Raw genomic sequence first — 13,820 nt, forward strand, 5'->3', positions numbered from 1 at the left:
ACCAAGCTTCAAGTGGGGTCACTGGGATGGAGTTGGTGCCGCGGCATAACCGGGTGTGGAGCGGTGCTGGAAGCAGGTCCTTGATCTGCTGCAATCCCTTCCGTGGGATTACTCTGTTGTGGTGCTTCGGCATCAAGCTATCAGGTGACTTGGTCTGGTTCTGCCAGCTCACTGAGGAGGCAGCTGGATCAGCAGGGCGGTTTCCTCTCTGCAGGGTACCAGCCCTGTCCTAGTGGTGCTGCTGGAGGGAAAGGTCGTTACAGAAAGAAGTGCTGTTCCATTCCCAAAGGCTCCTGTTAGTGGTGGGAAGCAGCAGTTTTCCTTCCGCCGGGACTGAACGTACCGTGATTTGTTCCTTCCCCTCAGGATTACTCTCACCAGATCACCTGTGTCACAGACAAGGGACAGTTCATTGAGCGGATCCGAGCTAGTTGTGCCCGGGCATTCCTGGACTTCCCCCTCCACCTGAACTTCTCCACCTGTCCAGTCAAGTACAGCAGCCAGAAGACTCTGCTGGTTCGCAATCTTGGTAACCGGGAGGCCCACTACTCCATCAGCACTCAGAGGTAAGGGACCTCACTTCATTTGCCCAACAAAAGGTGTGTGGGGGTGTTTTTCTTCTCGAGCTCTAGAGCAGCAAGTTTCACTGCCAGGAGCTTGCTCCGACACGGGCTTCCCCCAGAGTCACAGTGTCCTTCAGGTGTCCCCAGGCACTCCAGCGTGGGATCCTCCACAGCTATAGATGGGATCTCTGCTCCCTGCCATCCATGAGCTGCAGGGGGACAGCCTGCTTCACCATGGTCTTCTCCACAGGCTGCAGGGGAATCTTTCTCTCTGGTGCCTGAAACACCTCCTCATCCCTCCCTGCTCCTTCTTCCCTGGCCTTGGTGTCTGCACAGTTCCTCACATCTTCTCACTTCTGGCTCTGGGGGCAAAAAGCAGTTTCTTGGTGGTTTTTTTCCCTCTAACTGTGATTCTGAGGCACTGTGACCATCCCTGATGGGCTCGGCCTTGGTCAGCAGCGACTCCAGCCTTGAGCTGGCTGGTGTTTGCTCTGTGGGGCTTCAGAGAGCTTCTGGTTGCTTCTTGCAGAAGCCACCCCTGCAGATCTCCCCCTTCTCCAGCAGAACCCAGCCATGCAAAGCCACAACACAGGTACAGGCACATGTGAGAGAGGAGGAGGACAGCAGTGGGGTAGAAGGGAATGAGAGATCCGTCTGAGCATGTAGAGGCCAGCTGATGGGCCTGTATCCTCTATGTTTTATCTGTGCAGGTTGAACTTCTGGTTTAGTTGATGCAACTTCTCTTTTCTGGCCTGAGCAAACTCAGGCTCTTGCCCATTCACAAACCAGCTCAGGTGCCACCGTTCCCCAGTCTGCTGTCCTGCTTGTGCCACTTGTCTTTGCCTCCCCTCTCTGGCACCAAGCGTAGAACTTTCTGCTCTCCCCATTAGGGTGCTTTTGCAGCCCATCTCCCATCCTTAACTGTTCCTCACAGTACTGAGAGCTCAGCTCGTGCATCTGGTCACATCCTGGTGATGTTCCCTGCCCGGTCATCATTTGTGCAAGGACTTGGCTGTTTTCTGTTCTGCTTTTTGCTCCAGAGAGGAGCTTGTAAGTGAATCTGTGGGGCCAATTCAGCATCTTCGATAGCTTCCAGAAAACGTGGTGGCATTTTGGCCATGATTTGACTGCTTTTTCATGAAAACACCCCAGCCAGCCACCCCAGCACTGCTCATTCTTCAGTGTGCTCTGTGCCTGCCCTCCCTGCGCAGGGCCGTGCCCAGCCCCTAACCGCAGCGCTTGGGAATAAAAATCCCAGGAGGATAAATCCAGTAAGTCTCTTCCCATTGCTCTTGTGGTTCAGGCAGGAGAATGAGTTTCTTCTCTGTGACATTGGCAGAGAGAAATGTCATTCCAATAGGTTTAAGATGAAAATGGTGTCTGGGAGCAGACAAGGCGCAGCGCTGCCTTTTCCTGCGGCGATGGACGTTGTGCTCTGCCGTGCTCCAGGGACAGAGAGGGTCGGTCTGGGATTAGATCCCTCTAGGAGTGTCCCCACCCAGCTTGGAAAGCTCGGGAGATGATCTTCCAAGGCAGAGAGCTCAGCGATCCCCTGTGGTACCCATACACTACAGGGAGGTGTGGGGATGCACAAAGACCACCCGAGGTTGTGAAATTAGGGCTGAGGTGCAGGAAAAGGGGGGAAGGGAAGGTTGGGCTTGGGAGGTGCTGAGTGTACCTGGGATTTTTCAGTGCAGTCTGGGATGCTTTGTCCTGAGAGACTGGGTTTGCTGGGATGGTTATGCTGCTTGACTTTGGCTGTTCTACTGCTGCCAAAAAGTAGCATGTGCAAAGGTTGAGCCTTTGGGTTTGGTGGGGTTTTCCCTGCTGTAGGTCTGGGTGGACAGGGTGGGGCATTTCAGGCCCCAGTAACTTTGCTGTCTGCCTTGGGGCTGGAGGTAGCTTTTAATGAACTAGGTTCTCCCAAACTCAACTGGTTTTAGGATGCCAATTAAGGCAGCAGTAGACCAAAGAAAGCTTGGCTGTTAGAAGATGAAGGTAGCCCGGGACTCACAGTATAGTGCAGCCTCCTTGCACGCTGCGTTTACTGAGCATGTGGCTGCAGGAGAGAAGCCGCGGTGGTGCTTTGAGGGCCTGTGTCACTGACTTGCCAGCTTCTTTCACTTGTCAGCTGCCTTTCTGCATTATGTCAGGAGTATGATGGCCCTTGGTATCCTCGTGGGACATAACTTGAGCCCACCTCTGTCAAGATGGGGAAGCTTGACCCCTGGTGAGAGTAAGCAAGCCCTAAATACCAAGGTAGATAATTATCAGAGTGCTTACAGGTCTAGTGTTGCTCTCTTGCTGAAGGGCCGTAATGGGCAAGATCTCAGCAGGTCCTGGTGTGAAGGGGACTCCTGGGTTGGTGTGCCTAGATGAGGGTATAGGAGCTGGGGACTGCAAGGTGCCGCTGGGAGATCAGGACCTGCGAAACTTCAGACATTGTGCAACAAAGCAAGCGTACAGCTGGATGTAGTAAAAGCATGCCAGGAGCAAAGGAGCTCTTAACCCCCCCTCCAAACCTTCTCTCCTGTCTTTCAGGAGTAGCAGGTTTCTAGGTGGCAGAAAAAAACCTGATGTCCCAGGGACATCAGGGTCAAGCTGTGCATGCAAACACCTCTTACCTGCTCTGGGCTCTTCAAAACCCATTCTCTGATGGTATGGTCCGGACTGGAGCCTGGCTGCAGAATCTGGGGGGGATGAAGTCATTTCATACCCTCTGGACTTCGGAGAGCGAGGGTCGCCAGCCGTGTTTCTGACCCGCTGTGTTCTGGGTTGCTGCTGCCAGCTGCTTGTTTGCTCCTCACACAAGCGAGCTGCCGGGAACTAGACTGCAAAAGAGCCCCCAGAGCTCCCACCACAGTCCTGATGAGTGTGTGTGTCTCTGTTGCAGCCCTTTCTCTGTCGATCGCTCCATCCGTACGCTCGGCATCGGTGAGGCCATGCAAGTAACAGTGGACTTCCACCCGCTGAAGACTGGGTATTATTGCGGTTCCCTGATAGTTCACTACGACACAGGTGAGTGTCCTATCTGCCAGTCTGCGTCCTTCAAAGCAGAACAAGGCTGAACTTCCTTTGCAATCTACTTGTAAACCCTTTTGTTTCAAAACCTCTGTGTATTCTGGTGCTTAGAAGGGCAAAGGCTGAGTCTGTCCTTATTCTGTCTGTCTGGTGTCCTGGCCCATCCCTGGGTGTTCCCTGCTGTCAGCACGGTGGCCACCACCCCACACCCTTGTGACAGTCATCTGCCATCATTGCCTATTGTCCCAAGCACCCAAATTCCCTTGCTGGGTGCTATCCCCCAGCTTTCCCTCCAAGAAAAGTGAAAACCAGCTGGTGTTTCGGGGTTGTTAGAGTGCATCCCCCTCAACAGGAAGGAGAATGCTTTGGGAATCTGTTTTCCTGGGAGCTGCTGGGTGGAGGAAGGATGAACCTCGAATCTGGGTGACCGCGTGCGTACGCGCGTGTGATGTTCCATTCCGAACCAGTGCTGGATTTGGTCCTGTAAGCGTAACGTGGGGGTGGTGGTGGGGGTGTCTCTATGGGACGCTGTCCCATGCCCACTGTCCTTTACACACCTCTGTCCCATATGCCGCTTCCCCGTGGTCTTGCTGCAGCCCCTTTTTCTACGCCGCCCTCTAAATCCCACTCTTGACAACTAAAGCAGCCAGGACGTGGGGGCTCCTGGTATTTGTCAGGAAGAGACAGGTAGGAAATCTTTACGAGGGTCCCAGGTGCCAGCGAAGCGCCATCAGCTTCCTAAGTCACTTTAAGAACAAGTTGAGGGGGGGAAAACTCAAGGAGAAGGTGAGATGTTAAACAGCTTCTGTCAGGATCTTGGTGGCTTGCTTGGAAAACCTGAGTCTTGTTCTCACTGAAGCACCTGGTTCCTCCACAGCTTACATGGGGTTGGGTTTCTGCAGTGATGCTTCATGTTTGCTGCAGCTGGGACAAGCCTGTCCCTGTCCCTGCTTGAGCAAATGTAGAGGAAGTCACAGTTCTCCCTCTGCCCGTTATTGGGTGGATTGAAGTGGCAGCTCTTCAGACTGTCGTGATCCAGGAGTACGGGCACTGCTTCTACAAGACAGGGAAGCTCTTGTCTGCATCCCATCCTGCCATGGGCTGTCGCTTTGCTCCTTCCTCTGCCACCTTCTTTTCTGGCGCACACCCTGCCGGCACCTTTGTGGGGGATCAGTGAGAGACTGGGAGAGACTTGACACTTGTGGTGGGCCTGGAGGAGATGCCGTGTGAGCTGTGGCTGAGGTGGGACTCCCCTGGGAATGAGGGGTAATAAAAGCTGTAGCCCTTTCTTCTGTGACCTGAGGCTCGCTGCGTTCCTCGTACTTCCATCGGCAAGTGAGAGGAGTAAAGAGTCCCCTTTGCTTTCTTCCAGGTGAAAACACGAAAACAAACCTTTATGGAGTGGCTGTAGATGTCAACATCCGGCTGGATGAGGAGCCTGTGACCATTGAGAAGACCTACCTCACGCTGTCGAAGCGCAGATGCGTGGCCATCCACAACCGCAGTGACATCATCGCCCGCTTCCAGTGGAAGGCTTGTGGCACGCAGGAGGAGGAGGATCAGCGGGAGAGAAGGTCCGTTTCAAAGATGCCTTTGGTTAGGTACCCTGCCCAAGGGGAACGCTACCGTATGGCCTCGAGGGGGGTTGGTGCTTTTAGGACAAGTCAGCCATCCACAGCATCAGGGTGGGTGTCCCTGGGCTTTAGGGTAATGGAGCTGGGTGCTTCCCATCCCAGTTCCATCCACCCTGTGGCTGAGGGTGATGTTTTGGGGAGGAAAGCTTGATTGCAGTGAGTGGATTTCCTCTGAGAGCGAGCTCTGGTGTTGTGGGAGCTGCAGACTGCTGAGAGCCAGTGGCTCCCGGGCTGCAGAGAGTCTGTGAAGCTTCATTGGCCCAGGAGGATGAGGCCATCTCCTGAATAGGTTTGGGCTGTCCAGGTTTCCAGCACAGGGTGTTTCTGCCCTTCCTTTGAGCTTGGGGAGAGTTTGGAGGTGGAAGGGTCTGCAGGGAAGGAAGGTAGGGCAGCATGGGCCTTGGAAGTGCATTTGGAAGTGCTTCAGAACGCCCTGTCTTCACGGTGGTGAGAGATGGGGGTGGATCTTCAAAGGATGTCTTTGGGGAAGCTTTGAAAGGCCTCTCTCAGGTGGCAGAGACACACTCCGAGCCCGGGAGGTGGAATGAGGGGTGGGAGATTGCACTTGAAAGCTTGGGTGATTTGGGAATCCTTGTGTGACTTCTCAGAGTGGGGTGGATGTAGGAGTTAGCGTGACCGTGGAGCTGATGAGGAAACTGCCACAAAGTGGAGGCTTTGTGAGGACAGCAGTGCACCCACTCGGAAGTTCTGCTCCCTTCCCATCTCTGGCTTGTCATCCTTCAACTCCAGGATAATTTTGGCAACTACTACCAAGTGAGGGAGAAATTAACTGTGTCAGAGCTCTGAGGAGAAGGGGAAAAGGAAAAAAGCAGGTGGTTCAGGGCCAGGCTGAAGGGTTTGGGCTCAGAGGTGCCAGTCCTGACGTCTTCATCAGGTGATGTTAGGCTTCCTTTCTCACGGCCTCTGTATTTCTGCACCTACCCACCAATTTCACTGGGATGTTGTGGTGCCTGAATCCCAGAGCCGTGGGATCCTCTGGTGGAGGCGGGGTGGGGAGCAGAGGGGATGTGGTTGTTCCTTACACCTGCGGGTCTGAAAGGGAAGAGAAGACAGTGATGCTGGGAACCTGCAGCCCAGAGCAGGGTGCTGCTGCCCTGCCTGGTGACGTGCTGCCCTGGTGCTCCTCATCCTCCTCTGCCTTCCCTGAGCATCCTGGGGGTAGGAGAAGCCAGTTGAGGATGGAGGTGGATTCCCCATTGGTTGTGGCAGCAGCTTTGAGCTAGGTCGCTCTCCTGAGGGCTGCTCACTTGTGTGAGACCCCAGGACGCAAGATCACCTTTCCCGCCTCCTCTCCTGCAGCATCCCCGAACAGAGTGCCAAGGTGCAAGGAGAATCCCTGCTTTCCTCCGACGGGATCTTCAGCATTGAGCCAGCGGTAAGTGAGAGCTTTGAAAGCTCCCTTTCTCTTCTTCCTCCTCCTCTTCCTCCCTGAATGAGGTCACTCAGCAGATCCCTGCTTGATGTGCTGGGAGGAAACGTTGGGTTTCTGGTGGGGCCGGGAGAGCTGGTGGCAAAAAGCGTTTCCCAACTCGTGATGGGCACCGAGAGCCTAAAGCTGGGCTTTGCTCCCAGGGCTATAAATGAAGAGCTGCCTAAGTGTCCTGAGCACATTCAGAGGGATGGAGCCTTATATGTAAAGGCACACCTTGCACAGGGTTAACGCAGGGTGTGGGACCGTGTCAGTTGGGATGCTGACCCAAAGAGCGATGCGCTCCTCTGTGGGAAGGAGGGCAAATTCAGCCCCCGTTTAATCACAGAAATACCAGTCCTCACCTACCCTGGGCTTGTGCCAGCCCTGAACCTCTGTTCTGGTGCCATCAGGAGCTTGCATGTGAGACCAGCAGGTTCAGGCAGGCTTTTTGACCTCTGTCACACCTAGGTACAGCAGCTTGCTTAGTTATCTTGCTCTTCCATTTACGTGAGCCAAAGCTTGTGGTTTAATCCCCCCGAGCCCCAACTCCGAGGATGTGCCTGGTCTGGCATGAGAAAAGGTGAACCTGCTTTGTTTTAGGGAGGGGGATGGTGTTTTCTTATCACCCATGTAAGGTTGGGAGTCACCAATGCAGGGCTGCAGTTTCACACCAGTGCAGCTGGGGGCAGCATGATGTGACAGAGAGATCATGTCAGAGCAGTAGGGAGCTTGTAGAGAGTGGGACCTGATCAGCCGGGCATTGGGAGCATCCTGCGCTGCGCCAGAGCTGGTTGTGGGGTGTCACCCAGGGCTCCTGCTTAGTGACAGTAGGCCTAGGCCTCCACCACGGGCTTAACCCGCTCCTGAGGGGCATTAAGGTGAGGCCCAGAAATCCATTTGCCCACAGAACCGAGTCCTGGTACTTCCCGTAGTGATGAGTGGATGTGAAGAGTAGCCAGGTCCTTTGGAGTGGACACCTCTCCTAGACATCTGCACTGATGTTACGGAGTTTGCTCCAGGGCTGACTACAAGTGGGCTACTACCTGATTCTCCCCCCTTGTGTCTCTGCCAGCATCAGCAACCTTTTGATTTCCATGAATTCTGTTCTTTATGGAACAATCAATTTTGCTCCAGAGTTTTGCTCGTGTCTGTCTGCTCCCCCGACGTGGGGCTATCTGGATGTCAAACCATAGTAAAGATTTTCTCCTTTATCAACTGGAGAATCTAAAATTCCACTGACTTCCATTAGCCTTCTCTCCGGTGATGAGCCTTTAGCTCAGGCAGAGACACTTCTTGCTACCTGAATGTGCTGGAGAGGCTCCCTAAAAGCTGGGATAGACCTTTCAGGCCAAAAGTGGCTTCTCTCTTCCCACCTGTCGCCCGTGGTGCTTGAGAGCACCCTGCAGAAATAATCAACCCCTTGTGACAAGTGGCTAGAGGAAATCCTTGCTTGCAGGAGTTAGGAAGCTGATGGAGGGCTGGTAGTCTGGGAAAGGCTTTGTGGGGTTTGGGCAGGCATCTAGGGAAGAACAACCCCAGGTACCAGTATAGGTTTGGGACTGGCCTGTTGGGGAGCCGCGTAGGTGAGAGGGACCTGGGGGTCCTGGGGGACAGCAATATGAGCATGACCAGCAATGTGCCCTCGTGGCTAAGAAGGCCAATGGCATCCTGGGGTGTATTAGAAGGGGGGTGGTTAGGAGGCCAAGAGAGGTCCTTCTCTCCCTCTACTCTGCCCTGGTGATACCAGGCCTGGAATGTTGTGTCCAGTTCTGGGCCCCTCAGCTCAAGAAGGAGATAGAACTCCTTGGAAGAGCCCAGCAGAGGGCTACAGAGATGATGGAGTAGAACCCGCTTCCTTATGAGGAGAGGCTGAGGAAGCTGGGCCTCTGTAGCCTGGAGAAGAGGAGACTGAGGGGTGACCTCATTAGTGTCTATAAATATGTAAAGAGCGAGAGTCAGGAGGCTGGAGCCAGGCTCTGCTCAGGGATGGCAGCGACAGGACAAGGGGCAGCGGGTGCAGCTGGAGCAGAGGAAGTTCCATGGGAATGTCAGGAGGAACTGTGTCACTGTGAGGGTGATGGAGCCCTGGAACAGGCTGCCCAGAGAGGCTGGGGAGTCTCCTTCTCTGGAGACATTGAAGCCCCCCTGGATGCGTTCCTGTGGGATTGACTCTGGGTGAGCCTGCTCTGGCAGGGGGTGGGACTGGATGAGCTTTGGAGGTCCCTTCCAGCTCCTAACGGTCTGTGAGTCCGTGACTGGCCGGCACCTCTGAAGCGATCCTGCTGGACTTGCTGGAGTTTGAGCCGGGCTGGTTGCTCCGTTATAGCCTTAATTTAACAAAATGCCTCTCCCAGGTGCCAGTAAAGGTCAGGGACTGGGAAAGTTTTTCGTAGCTGCTTCCAAACTCCCTTATAAATATTGTTGATCAGTGTCACTGGCTCTTTCCTCTTCCCTGGTGCTCTAAATATCGGCTCATGGGGCCACGGTTGGAACGAAGGGATGTGACGTTTGAAGATAAATGGTTTGCTGTCTGCTTCTGTTTTAGGAGGGAGAGATTTTGCCAAATTGTTCAGCTGAAATTAGTGTGACCTTTAAGCCTGAAGAAGCCAGAGTGTATCAACAAAAGTTCTACTGCGACATCTCAGGTATGGCTCCTGTCCCCTCCTGCTCTTGCCTGTGGTGGGGAGGAGCCTGGCTGAGGTATCATGGTGTGAATTTGGGGAGTTGCTTCTCCCTAGACATCCTAAAGCCCTGTGGTGGTTAGATGCTGCTGCAGGTGGCGAGCCCTGGAGCACCCAGGTGTGGAGCTGAGCTGTATGTTGGGTGCAGGTGGTGCTGAGCTGCATCAGTATAAAGAGCAGATTTTTGTCTTGGGTTGTGTTTTCCTGAGCTTTACACCTTCCTTGAGTGGATTTCAAAGCTCATCTTAGCACATGGGAAGAGATTCAGAGGTGGCGTTGGAAACTCAGCATCACCCCAAATCCTGTGTTCAGTTTGGGCACCTGACTCCAAGAAGGACATGGAGGTCCTGGAGCGTGTGCAGAGAAGGGCAGTGGGGCTGGGGAAGGGGCTGGAGGGCAAATCCTCAGAGGAGCGGCTGAGGGAGCTGGGGGTGTTCAGCCTGGAGAAGAGGAGGCCGAGGGGAGACGTTACTGCTCTCTCTGTCTCCCTGAAAGGAGGCTGCGGGGAGCTGGGGCTCAGCCTCTTCTCACAGCTAAGTAGCGAGAGGACGAGAGGGAATGGCTGCAAGTTGTGCCAGGGGAGGTTCGGGTTAGAAAGGAGGAGAAATTTCTTCTCAGAAAGAGCGGTTGGGCATTGGAAGGGGCTGCCCAGGGGGGTGGTGGAGTCACCGTCCCTCAGGAAAGGTTGGATGAGGTACTTAGGGACATGGTTTAGTGAGTAATAGAGGTGGTGGGGGGATGGTTGGGCTGGATGATCTTGGAGGTCTTTTCCAGCCTTAATGATTGTGTGATTGTTTCAGGGTGCAAAGTGATGGCTCAATTAGAAAGCAGCCCAAGGGTTTGGTCAGAAAGGAGAAAGCAGCCCAAAGGCATATCTGCCAAGGGAAGGGTCCTGTACCTTTCCCTGGATCTTCCTGGGCTGATCCCTGCCAGCCCCAAGTCGGAGGCTAGAGCCTGGAAAATGCGGGATCAGAGGGAATTGCTGTTCTGACATTGAATTCTCTCCCCAGGCCGTGAGACCAGGCTGCCCCTGTGCATCCAAGGGGAAGGCATAGGGCCTCGGCTGCGCTCCAGCTTTGACCATCGGGTGATCGGGGATGTCTTCTTGGGAGCAGCGCACAAGTACGAGGTGAGCTGTGAGAGCTAGCAGGGCTTGGGCTGGAGCCTGGTGGCTCCTTGTGGGATTTCTGGCAGCTCAGGAGTTGTGAGCAGGGCAGCTCTGTGCCAGCTGGACAAAGGCAGAGGTTCTATGGAGTTATCACTGCTTTGCCTGGAAAAAAACCCAAAGGCAGAACTTGTCCCGTTGTATTTCCTTTGACTTCTGCCTTGCAGGTGTTCATTGTTGAATTAGAAAGCAAATGGGTCTTCTCTAAAGGAAATGTCCTTCTGTGTTTCCATTTTGCCTTCGTGCTGCAGGTGGTGCTGTTTAACAAAGGACTCATCCGAGCTGTCTTCAGCTTGGTTCCTCCAGCTACAGCTCTGGGCTCCTGCTTCACCTTTCTCCCCAGCGAGGGGGAGATTTTGCCAGGCGATCTCCAGGTCATCCAGATCTCCTTCAGTTCCACCATCCTGGGGCAGTTCAGAGAAGAATTCAAGTTCAATGTGAATGGATCCCCTGAGCCCGTGACCTTGACTATCAGGTGAGTGGGGAGGTTACAGGAGCTTGGTGGGCACCTCTGGAGTTATCTCTGGGTAGTGATCTCCCACCTGCCTCATTTTCTGGCGAAGCAGAGAGAAAAAGGTGTTGTGGGAGGTCTTGGCGTGGGAATGCTAGGTTAAGAGCTGAGACCCTTTAACCTTGGCTCCAGTTTGAACCTTGCAACCCAGGGGTGATGACCTTCCTTCCTTCCTTCCTTCCTTCCTTCCTTCCTTCCTTCCTTCCTTCCTTCCTTCCTTCCTTCCTTCCTTCCTTCCTTCCTTCCTTCCTTCCTTCCTTCCTTCCTTCCTTCCTTCCTTCCTTCCTTCCTTCCTTCCTTCCTTCCTTCCTTCCTTCCTTCCTTCCTTCCTTCCTTCCGTCCGTCCGTCCGTCCGTCCGTCCGTCCGTCCCCCTCAATATACCCTGTTTAACTCTGAAAGACTTGGGTGGCTGTGGGAAGCACCTTGGCCTTCTTGGTGGAGCTTTCCAGGACACTCTTGGCACGGAGTTTGGCAGCGACAGGTTCCTGACCCTTTGACACCCCAGTGTGATGATCCTGGGGCTGTAAGTGACTACCCATGCTGGGACAAGTTTAAGTGGAGCTTGTACAGGAAAGGTGTGGAGATGCCTGCTGCCCAGGGTGGGTACCAGGAGCTGGTAGCTCCTTCCCCCTTGGGTTGCGGCAGGCGTGTGATGGGCTGCTTCAGCAGCAGCAGGGATCTCCTGCTGATGGAGCTCTGAGAGTTGAGGAAACTCCTGCCAGGTGCCCAAATCGTAGGTGACTGTTCTTTAAGTGGAATCCAAAGCCAGGGCCTTGAGCGCTTGTTTCTTTGGTGCTCAGAAAGGGATGCTGGAAGTGGGACACCACGGATGAAGGCGGGTGCCTCCTGCGGGATGCTGGGCTCTGTTCGTGTGCAGGACGGGACTAAAGCTGGAAGGCACCATTCGCTGTGCTCCCCGATTTAACTGAGAGGCGGAGCTGGGCCCGGGTGGCATCAGCCATGAGGTGAATTCATGAATGGTGTGTGGCTCCAAGGGCCGATTTCAGGCAGGGATGGCGAGTTTCAGAGTTTGGAGCTGATTTTAGGGCCAGGAGAGGAGGTGTGGTGGGTTCAGGGACCCGTGTTTGGTTTAAGATGTGTTGTTCTTGGCTGTGTCAGCAGTGAGAAGCTGATACATTCCTGTGTAGAATTGTTGCTGATCTTGTTGTGATCGGTGGGTGTCTGTGCGCTCCCCAGGATTCTGATAATTGTGTGGATCCAGATCTCCTGAGAAGACGCTCATACACTCAATGGAAACGCTGGCTGCAGCTGAGAAGAAGGGAACCTGAGGAGGGTTACTCCATTGAGTCCGCTTTTGTGTGGGCATCTCTACCCATGCGTTAGAGATGGGGAAACTGAGTCACGGAGCCATCGCTTGTTTGGGGCCCCTCATTGAACCAACTTGGGGGCATAGCTTTGCCCTATCCTGCCTGACACTGTGCCCTAAGCCCCATCTGATAGCTGCTGGCCACCTCCTGTCCCCATGGATGAGGGCAAGGGTGTGAGGGGCTGGTTTGAAACCCGCTGTGGTTCTGACACCGGCTCTTACCCACCCGAGCAGCAGGGAGAGCTGAAAGCTCTGCAGTTCTCTAACTCAGCCAGTGCCTTGTCTGTCTGTCCTCACAGTGGCTGCGTCATTGGACCAACGTTCCACTTCGATGTGCCTGCCCTCTGCTTCGGTGACGTCTCCTTCGGTGAGTGCGCCCTGGGCTTGGACCGCGGGCCGAGAGGTCCATGCGTTACCGAAACGGGGCGCTTGGAACCTCAGAGCACCCAGAATGTGTGTTCCTCTGCAGCAGCAGCCTTCAGGGTGTTAAAAGCAGGACTGATACCCTTGGCAGCAGAAAGGCTGTGAGGGTATCATCATCCCAGTGCTGGGAGGGCACCTTGTTATCACTTACCCTATAATATGCCCAAGCCATAGCTCTGCGCAGAGCTCCTTCCCTGTGTGCCCCCACCCCGAAAGCCCAGTTTTGCGGTGCCAGCAGCTCTGGTGGCTGAGCATCCAGAGCTCCATTGAAATGCAGGTTCTGGTTCTCCATCTCTGCCTCACAAAAGGCTTTTTCCTGAGATGAGCTGAAGTTTTTAATGGGAAATCAGTTGTGGATTGATGGAAGGGCCATTATCGAGATGGGCCAGCCAAACCAGATGTCTTCTCCTGGGCTGGTCTCCTGCCTCTGCAGAACATCCCCAATGAGGAGGGTTATGCCACTGGTGCGGCAGGGAAAGCTGGTGTCAGAGCTTTTTGAGCAGTAATCAGACGTCACCGCTCGTTAGGGAAGGTGAGACACGGCTTCTGCTGATTTCTCAGCCAGTGTCAGGCTCAGCTCCTGCCAAGTGGGCTGCAAACCTTCCCGTGCTCCATCTGGTCGCCCTGAAACAGGAGATGCCGTAAGGATCCAGCTAACAAAACTGCATCAGAGGGCTTTGCATCGGGCTGTAGCTCCCCATTTCATCCATCCCTGCTTTTACTGCAGCTTCTCCTTGGTGCCAACCTGCTCTTCCCTATTGCAAACCACGGGGGGTGTTCATGGGGAGTTTTATGGATCCGATTCTTGGAGTAAATGCTCTGTCTGGCTGCTCACTCTTACGTGAGACGTAACCGGTGCCGGTGTCGGGGCAGCTGAGAGAGAAAAACTGATGGCTTTGGGCATCAGAGCTGCCGAGGAGGGATCTCCATCACCAGCCTGGCACAGAGCTTCCATGGCAATTAATTCCTTGCTGGGCTTCTCAATTAGCTGCAGTTCAGATTGAAGAGAGCCAAACTCCAGGTGCAGTTTTACTGTGAGGGGCTGTTCAGCCCAGGAATGGT

The 13,820-nt window shown here is 54.3% G+C and overlaps 1 pseudogene across 1 annotated transcript in view; it reads left to right on the forward strand.

Moving 5' to 3' along the window:
* LOC311195307 (nischarin-like) overlaps window positions 1–13,820 on the forward strand; it is a 441,558-nt pseudogene that overhangs the window by 257,974 nt on the left and 169,764 nt on the right. The gene's annotated exons all lie outside the window — the stretch shown is intronic.

Source organism: Gallinula chloropus (assembly GCF_964237585.1).
Source record: "Gallinula chloropus genome assembly, chromosome: 10".
Classification (NCBI taxonomy): domain Eukaryota; kingdom Metazoa; phylum Chordata; class Aves; order Gruiformes; family Rallidae; genus Gallinula; species Gallinula chloropus.